The 12,186-nt window shown below is 51.0% G+C and overlaps 1 protein-coding gene and 1 long non-coding RNA gene across 3 annotated transcripts in view; one reads left to right on the top strand and one right to left on the bottom strand.

The window, feature by feature from the left end:
- The window catches only part of Tbxas1 (thromboxane A synthase 1), a 154,775-nt gene that overhangs the window by 127,279 nt on the left and 15,310 nt on the right, over window positions 1-12,186 (top strand). The gene's annotated exons all lie outside the window — the stretch shown is intronic.
- LOC114105611 (uncharacterized) lies at window positions 4,026-6,376 on the bottom strand. 2 transcript variants are annotated; one of them, XR_003585048.2, is made up of 3 exons: window positions 5,096-6,376; window positions 4,816-4,989; window positions 4,026-4,400 (listed from the first exon to the last, which is right to left on the bottom strand). It is a non-coding gene; the product is annotated as an uncharacterized lncRNA (long non-coding RNA). The 2 variants fall into 2 exon arrangements; XR_003585047.2 differs by lacking the exon at window positions 4,026-4,400 and having other exon boundaries at window positions 4,736-4,989.

Here is a 12,186-nt window from a genome sequence, read left to right as displayed (position 1 = left end):
GGGTAAAAAATTGGACTGGGAAGCCCCCACTCCCAGCTATAGTAAGGAGGGTAGTCGCCCTTTGTGTGGGCCTAATGCCAGAGAGTCCACAGGTGCCCAGAGAGCTAAATGCCGAGGCCAAGGGAGAGGAAAAGGTTAAAATTCTTCATAGCTGGCCCCACCATGAGCAAGGGCTGAAGAATTCCTGACTTCCTGTCCCCTGCCAACAGCTGCCCCAGCCCTGTGCTCACCTGGATGAACTAGCCCTCACAGGCCAGAGCAGCCAGCGACATGATCTCTGCCAGACGCAGAGGGGGACCCACGAGGTCTTTGTAAGGGTTTCTCCCAAATGAGCTGAGCAGGGGTCCCACAGCATCCCCCCTCTCCTGGCCCACAGTTCTTCTCCAAGTCACCCCAGGAACCCCTGCTCCTACATTCTCTGGTTCTGAGAGGACCCGTTTCATATGGCCTAGATTGTTCCTTCGGCCTCCTGCAGGCTGCGGTCACACCATAGTCAAGTGATAAGCACAGCCCCGCCTGTCCTGCCTGACAGGAGGATCCTACCCTTTCCTGTGCCTCCTTCTTATCACTGTCATGGGTTCTGGAATTTTATGACAGACTCGGGTTTTTATTCTCTCCAAACTCTGAGCCTCTCTCTGAGCCCGACTCCGCCATCTCCTGCCTACTGACCTTACACATGAACTTGCCTCTAAGCCTCAATTTTCTCTTCTGTAAAATAAACCTCGATGAAATGACACTGGTGAAACTTGCCCCGGGCCTGCCCCACAGGATGTGGTCCGCAAGGCTGAGCACAGTGGCTCAGTAGGAGCCTCAGTAGGAGCCCTTCTCATAAATGGCATCCTTGGTTCCGCTCCTGACCCTCTCCCAGGCTAGGCTTTTTCTCTCTGGCCCCACCTCACGTCCACATCTGGCTGCCCCAGAGCGAGGTGGCTCTGAGGGGAGATCTGAGAACATCGGCCAGGGCAGCCCAGCTGGCAGCCAGTGGGCGGCTTACACTTGCTCACGGATCTGTCCACCATGAAAGTGCCAGCAGTCACGTCTCCTGGTGGAAGCGGACACCTCAAGGGTGGACAGTTGGAGGCATTTGTTGTCACTTAGCTGTGCCGTGACCAGCCTCCCAGACCCACTTCCTGTCTGGTGGCACATCACCTTGGTGTCTTCCGGGGAGCCCAGCCTTCTCGTGTCCACTGGGAGGCCTTCCCATTACCAGGACAGGGGTCCCAACCCTTGGGACTCATGTCCTGGACCTCACAGGGCCAGCTCAGCCATGCCCACTCCATCAGGGCTGCTCCGTCGGCTTCTCTGCAACTGCACGCGCACCCGCCCCCACAGTGCTTCCTCCCTTCCCTAATTACCACCCCAACCTGGTCTCCTGGGTCTGTGGCTGTGGACTTGACCTCTGTCCTGGCAGCTGGGAACTTTGATCCTGCAACAATCCCTCCATCCAGTTCCCCTGGCCCACCCAGGGCCTCCCTGGTGTGACCATCACCTCTGACACCTGGAGGGAACCCAATCCCCCCACCTTCAGGCCAAGTCCCTTTGAGAAGCCTCAGCACCATGGGGGGTAAAGTGGGACTGGGCCGAGTCCAAGGGGTTGTGAGTGAGGTGTCCACAGGAGCACGAAGCACTGTCCTGGGGCCGCAGACCCCAGGACAAAAGAAACAGGGTTCCATAGATCTGTGGCCAACGCAAATCACCATCATTAACATGAGCCACTGCCACAGTCTCTGGGCTGGGACGCGGTTGGAGCCAGGCAGAAACCGCAGAGCACACACTCCAATAAAATGGCAATAAACGGTGTTGCGGCTATGGAACTTGTTTCAATGTTGTTCCAAAACCTTGTTGAAGTGCTTTTATTGTTTCTGTGTGAAAGAACACAAATGCGTTTTGAAAACTGCTTCGGCATCAGCCTCATCTCTGGGAGGTCTTTCTGATGATCTCTTCCAGTCCCCACCCTGAGCAGGTCCTGGCCACAGTGGTGCCCCTCCCCCCCCCATGGCCTCCATGGTGCCACAATGCCCACACCTCCTCCACCCACCAGGAGGTCCCTGGGCTCCTCCCTCCCAGGGACCAACCGGCCCCTAGAACAATGCTGGGTATACAACAGGCACCAGGCGACCACCCCAGCAGAATGATCGTCAGGGTGATGGCAGAGGCAGCTTATCAACATCCAAGGAGTCACGCAGGTTGCTAAGGGGATCCTTGTAGGACAGATAAAATTCTTATGAGAAAAAACAGTGTTGGTTTCTCAAAAAAAAAAAACTATCAATAAATAAAAGTCATAAAGACAGGAAGTCAACAGAATCCTTCTTCCCGGGTGGGGAGTGAAGGCCCGCTCTCTTGGGTTCTGTTCCAATTAGAATAGTCCAACAGCAAAGATAAGAAAACCCAAACTAAAGTAGGGCCCAGAGTTGGGATTGGGCTGAAGCCCTGGGGAGCCCGGCAATCCTGTCCTCCAGAAAGGCTGCCTGCAAAGAGATGCGCCCCTGAATAAGTCCCTGTGAGAAGTCTTGGGGTGCTGCCGGCCAGCACCTGGCACATGGGGAGGGCTTTAGCTGGGAGCCCACAGCACCTGGCCCCGGCACAGAAGGATGCGTGGAGCAGCCTGTAGCTCCCCCACCACGTCCTCCATGTCTGTTCTGGTAATCTGGTATGAGGGGGGAGGATCAGCTGGGCCCCCGTGAGAGGCAGCTCCCCTTCACCTGCAGCTGAACCTGCCAACAGCAGGCCAGGGCAGCCCCTCAGCATTGCAGCGACTGAGCGACCATGCAAACTCCAGTTCTATGGAAAGTAAGGAAGAGCTCTCAGGGTTCTGAGGCATGTGCCGCCGGTGATTTACTAAGTCCCCTTCCACCCCTAAATTTAATCCTTAAAAACCCTTTCCTCCCCAAGAGCCTCATTCTGACTCACCCACTGGCCCTCAGCGCTGAAGAGAGGGAGGCCCACTGTTCTAGTCAGCTTTTTTGCTGCTGTGACTAAAGGACCCAACCAACACAGCTGTAGAGGAGGAAAAGTTCATGGGGACTCACAGTTTCAGAGATCTCAGTCCACAGACAACCGGCTCCATTCCTAAGGTGAGGCCCGACATCATGGCGGAGAGTGTGGTGGAGGGAAGTGGCTCACGTGATAATCAGGAAGCAGAGAGAGAGCTCTCCACTCACCAGATACAAATATGTACCCCAAACCACGCCCCCAGTTCCCACTCCCCCAGCCACCTGCCCTCAGCTACCACTCAGTCAATCCCATCAGGGGATTAATGTGCTGAGTTAAGGCTCTCCTAACCCAACTTTTCTTCTCTGAACCTTCTTGCATCGTCTCACACCTAATGTCTAAACCATCAGCCCATGCTTGTGGGGAGCTCGCCGTAGCCATCTCTCTGGGGCCCGTCCTCACTTAGTTTTCCCAGTGTCAAGGCCACACTGAGCAAGAAGATCCTTTCACTGAAAGCCACCAGCTGCGGAAAAAGGTCTCAGGTGGAAGAGGTGGGCGGTGGTTACCAGGAAGGGTCCGAGGCAGCCCTGGGGATAGGCCTGGGTTCAGCCCCGGCCCTCAGCCCTCCCATTGCCACCTTAGCTCTGAGCCACCATTTCCTCCTGTGCCATGTGAGAAGACCCCAGATGCCTCGGCCCAGCCCTTGGCCCAGGGTGTCATTAGCCCTGCACAGGCCCAGAGGTTAACGCAGAGCCACTGAGGGCAAGGAGGCCGCCACACATGTCCTCAGAAGCTGGATTAGGAAGAGCAAGCAGGTTGGGGCAAGCAGCCCTCACAGGCATGGTTATGAGAGGCCCTTGCTGGCCATGGCCTGCCATTGGCTCCTCTCATGGGACATGTTCAAGGGGGACCTCACACTTGAGGGCACGAAGTTAACACCAAGAGTCAGAAGGATGCTGAAACAAGGACACAGCGCCAAGCCCAGGACCATGGCTCTTCCCTCCTAGCTGCCAGTGCAGAGTCTGGCCCCAGGCAGGTCCCCCTGCAGTGCCTGCTTCCTGAGGGGGCCCTGTTGGTGACAGCCAAGGCCCAGGCAGACCAGAGCCATAGGACATGACTGCCCTGCTTCCTCATCTGCAGGAACCAGGCTCAGGCCTGCCAGCATAACGTGGGCAGAGAGGGTGTGCTGGGTGATGCAGGGGGTTCCCAGCCAGCCCTCCCTGGCCACCCCTACAGGGGTCCAGTTATAGGGCTGGGCCTGCTTCTGGAGGCTCAGTGGTAGCCCGGCCACATCCTGTAGGATTCACCCAATAGTACCTTCCACCTTCCTCCAACAGGACAGGGCCCTTCTTGAGGCGTCTCCCCCTAGGGGTCCCCCTGAAGTGGGGGGCTCAGTTCTCTGGCACAGCTATCTCCTGCCTGGGCTTGGATGACATCTGCTTCATGGACTCCCAGGGTCAGAAACAGCCCTTTAAGAAACGAATTTGATTATGTGTCTCAAAGTAGAAGAGACAAACAGTGCCTCTGAACAAACCCTCCCTAACAGGGGACCCTCGCTCTGACCCTTGTGTGACTTCTCCCCAGTTTACAGATGAGCAAGCAACCTTGATGAGGCCCCGTCACTGGCCCTGCCAGACCCACCCGCCTCTGCTCTTCAGTTTCCAATGCTGCCTGCCAATCATGAGCTCAAACCTTCAGGAGTTCAGTATAGAAGAGAAAAACAATGAATGACTCCCTAGACCTTTTTTTTTTTTAACCTAAAAACTTATCCTTAACTAGGGTTGGGTATATTTTAAAGCTTAGCTGATTTAATGGATTTATTTTTTTAGAAAAGAACCAAATGAGAGTTTCTGTGTGAGCAAATGTGAGGGCAAGTCATTTCACCTCTCTGGGCTGTGGTTCCAGATCCAGGGGATGGGGGGTTGGGCCCACATAGGCTCCTCACTTCTGCCACTCTCGCTTGCTGACTGGTCTCCCATCAGGCGCCCCTGGGAGCACGGGTCCAACCACATCTCTTTCAATGAAGCATGAACAGTGCCACCACCTAGAGCTGCCAGACTAGTAAACAAGAATAAAAGAACATCCAGTTAAATTCGGATTTCAGATAAAAAATGAATGATGTTTTTGTAGCATAAATATGTTCGGTACAATATTTGGGACGTACTTATACGTTTCTCTAGTTTCTTAGCTGGGGCTGCCATCACAAAGCAGCCACTGACTGGTGCCTCAATCAACAGATCTTTATTTCTGGGTATTCAGTTCTGGAAGACAGAAGTCCAAGGTCAAGGTGTTGGCAGATTCAGTTCCTGGTAAGGGTTTGCTTCCTTGGTGGCAGATGGCCACCAATGTGTGCTCACATGGCCTTTCTTCAGCGCTTTCCCAGAGAAGAGAGAGACAGAGGCAGACAGAGACAGAAAGGCAGAGAGAAAACCAGGAAGCTTGTGTCTCTTCCTGGGTTTCTAAGGGCATCCACCCCGTCATGGGAGCCTCACCCTCACATCTCACCTAACCTCACCTCCTTCCCAAAGGTCTCACCTCCAATGCCATCACAATGGTGTGAGGGCTTCAACATAGAAATCTGGGGGAGAAAGAAGTTTCAAAGGGCATCCTACATTTTATTTGGCAAGTCCATACCACCCAACAGTATGCAAAGTCCCTTGGGCTGGACGAATCGAGGTACCCTGTGAACAGAGTATTAAGAAATAGAAAATCATACCACCCAAGTTCGCCTCCTGCTGCCTTGGTCTAAAATGGACCCACTCCTCTCATGAGTCCTTTGTCTTCCTTGGGATTTCATACAGTGACCCAAGAAGCATGCTCGGTAACTTCTTAGACATGAAACACTGACGACACCGTCTGCTCTGGTATCCTGGTTATTATTATTTTCTTAATCCTGGTTCTTGTGGTTTCATCGTCTCTCTCTAGTGCAATGAGGCAGAAGCATAGCACTGGACCAGCATTGAGAGTCTGTGGTCTAATACTGCCTTTGGCCCTTACTTGCTGTGCAGCTTGGGCAAATTACTTCGCCTCTCTGGGCTATGGTTACTCATTCACACAATGGTAGTGCTGAACTGCTGTAACTGCCAAGTCTCTTCTGCTCTTTTCTTTTGTCCTGTCTCATGACTAATCACCAGTGCCAGCCGGGAGCATGGGTTCAACTCTTTTCTCTTCTGCTGGCCACACAAACGCACCTTACTTCCAGCAATCATTAAAATCTGGTACCTGACGCCATTTAGGCTTCTGGCCATCACTCTTGGGCAAAGGTGAGGTTTTTTCGTTTCTGTTCCCTTTCCAGCTTGGGCTTAGCTTTCCTCACTTACATCCTAAGCTGTGAAAATGGACAGAGCGGGCGACAGGGAATAGAAGAAGAACTGAAAAAAAAAAAAAAAAATCCCACTACAATAAAGTGTATCACGGTGGAGATCTCTTTCCAACCAGAAAATTCGGAGGCCAGACAATGGCTCATCTGTTTCAAAGCATATTCATAGCAACAGAATTCCAGGTCAACGAAAGGGATTCTCCTTGACTGCAAAGGGATTTAACCCACACCTAGAAAAAAGAGCTCCTTTTTTCTAGGTGTGGGTTAAATCCCTTTGCAGTCAAGGTGGTGGATTCTGGGTGTGAGGGAGACCTGTCAACACACCTAGGGTGGTTGGCTGGAGTTGCTGCTACTTCCCTTGGGGCTTGTCCCACCTAATGACAGCATGAGACAGAAGGGTCTGGGGCCCTGCCTGGGAGGACAGTTGGGTAAATATTTGGGCAGCTCTGGCTACTGCTGGAATGGTGAGCAGGAGCCGGGACCAGAGGAAATGGCCCCCGTCTCCCAGGCCCTCCGATGATACATTTTTATAAACATCCAGGCAGGCAGCCGCGAAAAGCTCCTGGGCTTTACAAACACATTTCATATTCCACGGTCAGCGGAGAGCACGCTCTGAGCATGGGCGGTGAAGAGGGGGCAGGAAGCAGGAGGGGTCTGGAACCAGCTTTCTAAATTTAACACGCAGTTGCTTTTAGGCCAAGTGGATAAAAAATAAATTCCAGTGCTTAACACTCTTATCTTTGTTTACCGTTTCCCCAAACAGTGAGTGGCCGGCACTGTGACTCTGAGGCTGAATTATCAACGAGATTCACGCAGGAAGGAGGGATGGACGTGCCTGGGAGGGTGGGGGTAGATAGAGCTACTTGACCACTCTCTGCCTTCCCATGACCTTTATTCAGCCTGACAGAGTGGCCAGGATCTGCTAAAGTCACAAGGCTGTCCCTGGGTGGACGAGGTATGGCTGTGATGTTTCAGAACAACCCAGAAATAGAAGGCACCATGAGGTCACCCATGTCAAGTGACTATTGATGAGGGGCCTATTAAGATCCTTCAGTGACCTTTTTAGGTGCTCTGTCACTGGTCTTGAAAATCCCCAGTGAGCAGAGGCCCACCTCTTCCGTGGCTAAGTTGTGGTCACTGGAAAATCCTTGCCTGAGTTGTCAGGGTCTTTCTCTGGGCCTTACACCATTGGCCTGGTTGCCCTCTCGGAGCTGCGTGGACTTTCCTGTTACATACTGCCCCACAGACATGCAAGGATGCCCTTGTCTCCCCAGGGGTTCCCTGGTCCTTCCAGGGCACCTGGGAGAGTGGCCTATCATGGTCACCTTGCTCCCTGGTGCTCAGTCCCCTCTCTGCCTGCTCATCCCTTGACCTCACTGGTACCCACTCTGTCCTCCCCCTCCCCCAGTGGACAACACACTGGCTTCTCCTCATCCCCAACCCCCAGCCCCATCCAAGAGGCAATATGAAGCGTCCTCCGAGGTCCCCCACTGTCCAACCATTAGGTTTTCCTAGGCAGCACTGAAGGTTCAGTTCCATGCTTTTCTTTCTCAGCCTCGTCCCCAAGGACTCATCCACCTCTGTGTGGCTGAGCTGGACACTGTCACTTTTCCACTTTTGGCATGAGCTGCTGTCCACCCAGAGCCTCCAGCATGACCCTGCCACCACCAAGCTCCTCCTGCACCTCGACAGGCCCTGTTTCCGTCTTCCTTTCAGCCAGCCAGGAAGGCGGCCTGGAAATGGCTCTTATCTCCCTTCATTTGCTGACCCCTCTCCCGGGTGAGTCTTCGTTTATAGCAACGATTGTGGTATCCAGGCCACATGTGGTAGTCCCCTGGGGAGCTTGGACAGGGATACCAAGTCCTAAGCCCCATCCAGACCAATTAAATCAGACTGTTTGACCGCGGAGCCCAGCAACGACAGGGACAGCTGGGACGTGTGGCTAACAGGTAGCTGGAGGCTGGACGGTGGCGGTGGCCTGCTCTCACTGACCCGCTTCCCTGCTCTCTCCTCACCACTCCAACAGGACCTTGTCGGAGCACAGGTAGCATTTCCAATGTGTCACCTCTCCTCATCGAAGGCCTCAGCGGCCCCACCATAACAACATATCACTGAATGAACAATTAAAGGGTCTCCTAAACACACAGCCAGTTTTTCTTGCTCTGGGGTCACAGCTATCTACCCCTCCCTGCCCCCAGCCCAGGGGGGGAGCAAAGCCTTCCTGTGCAGTGAGGGAAGAAGCTCATTTTCTCTCCATATTAAGTGCAGTCCACTCTTTCTCCCCAAAGCAGAGAAAGCAGCCGGGGTGATTTAACTGTCATTTACTTAGGAACTTATTTCTCTAAGCATCAAAAACAATCAACTGTGAATGATCCTAAATATTGCAAAACAACAGATAATTCAAAGACTCAAATCTACTTGGTGTTGGAATGCATTTTTGCTGATGAGTGCTTGCATCTGATAATTGGGACAATTCTTTCAAATTAGGTAATTAGATGTATCTTATTTGTTCCTACCCCCCAACACACACACACACACACACTCCATAGGAATAAATAACTCAGCTCCCAAAATAGTGCCCTATTTCTTTCTCTCAACTCTTTCCTGGAATAGAGATAATGGTGACTTCAGAGCACTGGAGGGGGCTGGGAGAGGAAAGGAGAAGGAACCCACAGAGTAAACAGAGGAACTAGATGTCAACAAGCTGTTTTAGAAGTCACCCTTAAAATTTAGACAGCATGAACAACCAGTTTGTAAAACTGCTCGAAATAGCTACTCAAACTGGAAATACACATCTCATAGGACCCAGCAATTCCACTCCTGGGTATATACCTAAAAGAAACTTGTGCACATGTTCACCAAAAACCGTATTCAAGAATATTCACATCTGCTTTATTCAAAATGGTCCCCAAACTGGGAGCATCTCAAATGTCCACTGACAGTTGAAAGGATGAATACACGGTTACATGGTGGCAGCGCACAGCAGAGCACCACACAAGAATGAACACACAACAACTATAGCTCCACACCACCACAGCTACCTACCACATGGAAGAATCTCACTAAGAAAACAGGCAGATGGGAAAAGCCTGCCCGCTGGATATTCCACTGATAGAAAGCTCAGGCGAAAATGCAAAAGTCTTCTGTGTGTTAGAAATCAGCTTACTCGTGAAGGAGTCTTGGGGGGACTCAATGTTCTGGAATGTTCTGTCTTGGTCCAGACAGTGCTACACAGGTGTGTTTATACCTTGTGAAAACTCTACACTCCTGTTTGTGCTGTTTTTCTACACGTATGTTATTCTTCCACAAAATGCACAAAAGGAAAGGAAAGAAGATAGAGAGGGAGGAGGGAAGAAAGGTAGGCCCAGGAGCAGGGCAGAGTGGGAAAGGCTTGGAACTTGAACACCTGGATTCAGTTTCACTCTGCCTTGGCTAAGCCATTCACTGTGTGAATCTCTGACTTTTTTCATTTATAAAATAGACAAGTCTCCTTACCTACCTCACAGTGCAGTTGTGAGGACCAAGTGGAATAGACGTACGAACCATCCGGTGAGCAACACGGTCCTGCACAAAGCAAGGCTGTAATCATCACAGACCTCTGAAGACAGGAATCCTAAAGTGGGTCAGCAGGATGGACAACGCTCCACCCAGGGCCCTGAGCAGAGAACTGACACCCCTGGGATGTGTGTGCAGGATGCAGGTTGGCCACGGCCATTTATCACATCCCCACACCTAATCCCTTAATGTCCAGGAGCACCTGGGATGATCCCTGGGTTTGTATGAGATGGGTTCTGTCTCTTTTCTTTTAAAGTAGATATAAACAGATGCTCTATACACTATCCCAGGTGCTTGTCTAAGGTTTAGGAACATTTCTACATCCAAATCTGCCAAATTCTTTAAGCTAGCCCATGCGCCTTTCTGAGCATTGCCAGTGATGTTGACAGAAGACTCTTCACACCTTCCCCCCAAAACCAAACTCTCAGTGGCCTCTCACTTCCCGCCTGAAACAGCTCACTGGACCCCGATGACCTCCAATGACAGATCTATGGAATCTCAAAGACAAACTGTCAGAGCTGCGAGGATCTTGGCCTCCCAAGTCAGAGAATCACTCAGGAGGCCACCAACCTCCCTCAGTGGCCAGGAAAACTCAGGTTGCCAGGGAGGGGTCTTGCTTCTCATCTTGTGGTTAAAAGGGCAAAGTGAGGTGACCACATTTTCCATGGATGGGTTTCATATGATAGTTACGTTCCTCAGGGAATCAAAGCGCATGGAAATCTTTCTTCTTCATTTAGCTGTGTGGCCCCTAGCTGTCCCCATGCTTAAAGGGTTTCTAATTCCCTGCTTTTAGAGAGCAAAGGCTGGCCCCGCTTGGTCTCTCTGCAAGGTACCCAGGCCAGTGAGGTATGGCAGAGCCCTTACACATGCATTTGATGCTGCTATGGCTACTGCTCAGCAAGGACAGTACTGAAGCCACCCCTGCTTCTGATTCCTTTAGCAAAACAGGAAAGAATTTTTCTGTTAGGTCTGGAGACAATCTTTATGGAAGCAGTGACATTTTTCTTTTCTTTTTCTCATTTATATTCCAGGTCATATCCAGTGTGTGGTATATGTATAAGTACATGAGTGACTCTGTGTAGCTGTGTGTGTGTGTGTGTGTGTGTGTGTGTGTGTGTGTGTCTTTCAGAGAGAATAATACACAAAAATCTAAATGTAGCATGGTGCAAGCCTGTAATCCCTATTACTTGGGAAGCCAAAGTAGGAGTATCACAAGTTTAAGGCTAACCTGGTGATTTCAAGACCCTGTCTCAAAATAAAAAATAAAAAGGGCTGAGGATGTAGCTCAGTGGTAGAGCACATCTGGGTTTAATCCCCGGCACTGAAAAATAAAGACCCTAAGTATAGAAATGCAAGACTGGTAGGAGAGGGGACAGTGTTATTTCCTGCTTAAAAAGATTTATCAATAGATTTTCCACAAAGTTCTCTGGTCTATCTACAGCATTTCAATGTTGGTTTAGAGATCTTCTGCTATGAGATAGCAAGTCTAGGAGACCAAGAACCTTAGAAATAAAATTAGAAGTTAGTGTCACTGAAGATTACATATAAATCAGTGTCCCTGAAAATAAAGGATTTCTGTTTTGAGAATGTAAACCATAAGGCAAAGATGCCACTCACTTCTTTATTTTCTGTTTTTCCCAATATTTAATTTTCAACCTTCTAAGGGCACATTTATTTGATAAAATAAGTCCCAGTTGAGATGAATTCAATAGGACTTTAAATTGCTTTCTTCCTAACACATCTTTATAGAGTGATTCAATACCGAAGACAGAGGCCTCCAGAGAAAATGAGCTCCTGCCACTGAATATGTCCAACAGAAGTATCCCCTGCTGGTCAGGCCCGTTAACTTTCCAGGGACTTTTGCCTTTGTCATCTCATTTGCCCTACACTGCCAGATGGGAGGGACAACATCATGATCCCAACCGGCAGCCACGGTGACCTATCCATGTTGCCCTGGTGACTGGCCCAAGGTCCCAGCTGATAGGTGATCCACCGGGATCTGAACCCTGCCTACCCTGGCCAGATCAGGTGGCTTCCCCAGACACAGCCAGGGTGAGGGAGAGAGGCTGCAGATTCTTCCCAAATTCTGAGTAGTTTGGCCTTTGCGGCAGGAGTCAGGGAGATCCCTGGGAATGACTTTTAACCTTATCTTTTGGAAGCGCTGAAGTTTAGCATGCTGCCTGGCTTGGAACTGGAGAATATCCTACTCAGCCCACCAAGTTTTCCTGGCCCACAAGGGCTTGCAGACCTGCCTGAGCCCTGACTAGCTCTTAGTAATGCATCTGCTGGGTTCTGCTGACAGGGGGCCTGGGCATGTGGAGGCCGAAGGCACCTAACAGACTGTGCCCCAGAGCTCAGCCTGGGGCTCCTGTCCTCCTGTT

Source organism: Marmota flaviventris, chromosome 1 (genome assembly GCF_047511675.1).
Source record: "Marmota flaviventris isolate mMarFla1 chromosome 1, mMarFla1.hap1, whole genome shotgun sequence".
In the NCBI taxonomy this organism is placed as follows: Eukaryota; Metazoa; Chordata; class Mammalia; order Rodentia; family Sciuridae; genus Marmota; species Marmota flaviventris.
The sequence above is the reverse complement of the archived record's forward strand: the minus strand, read 5'-3'. Positions and strand labels throughout refer to the sequence as shown.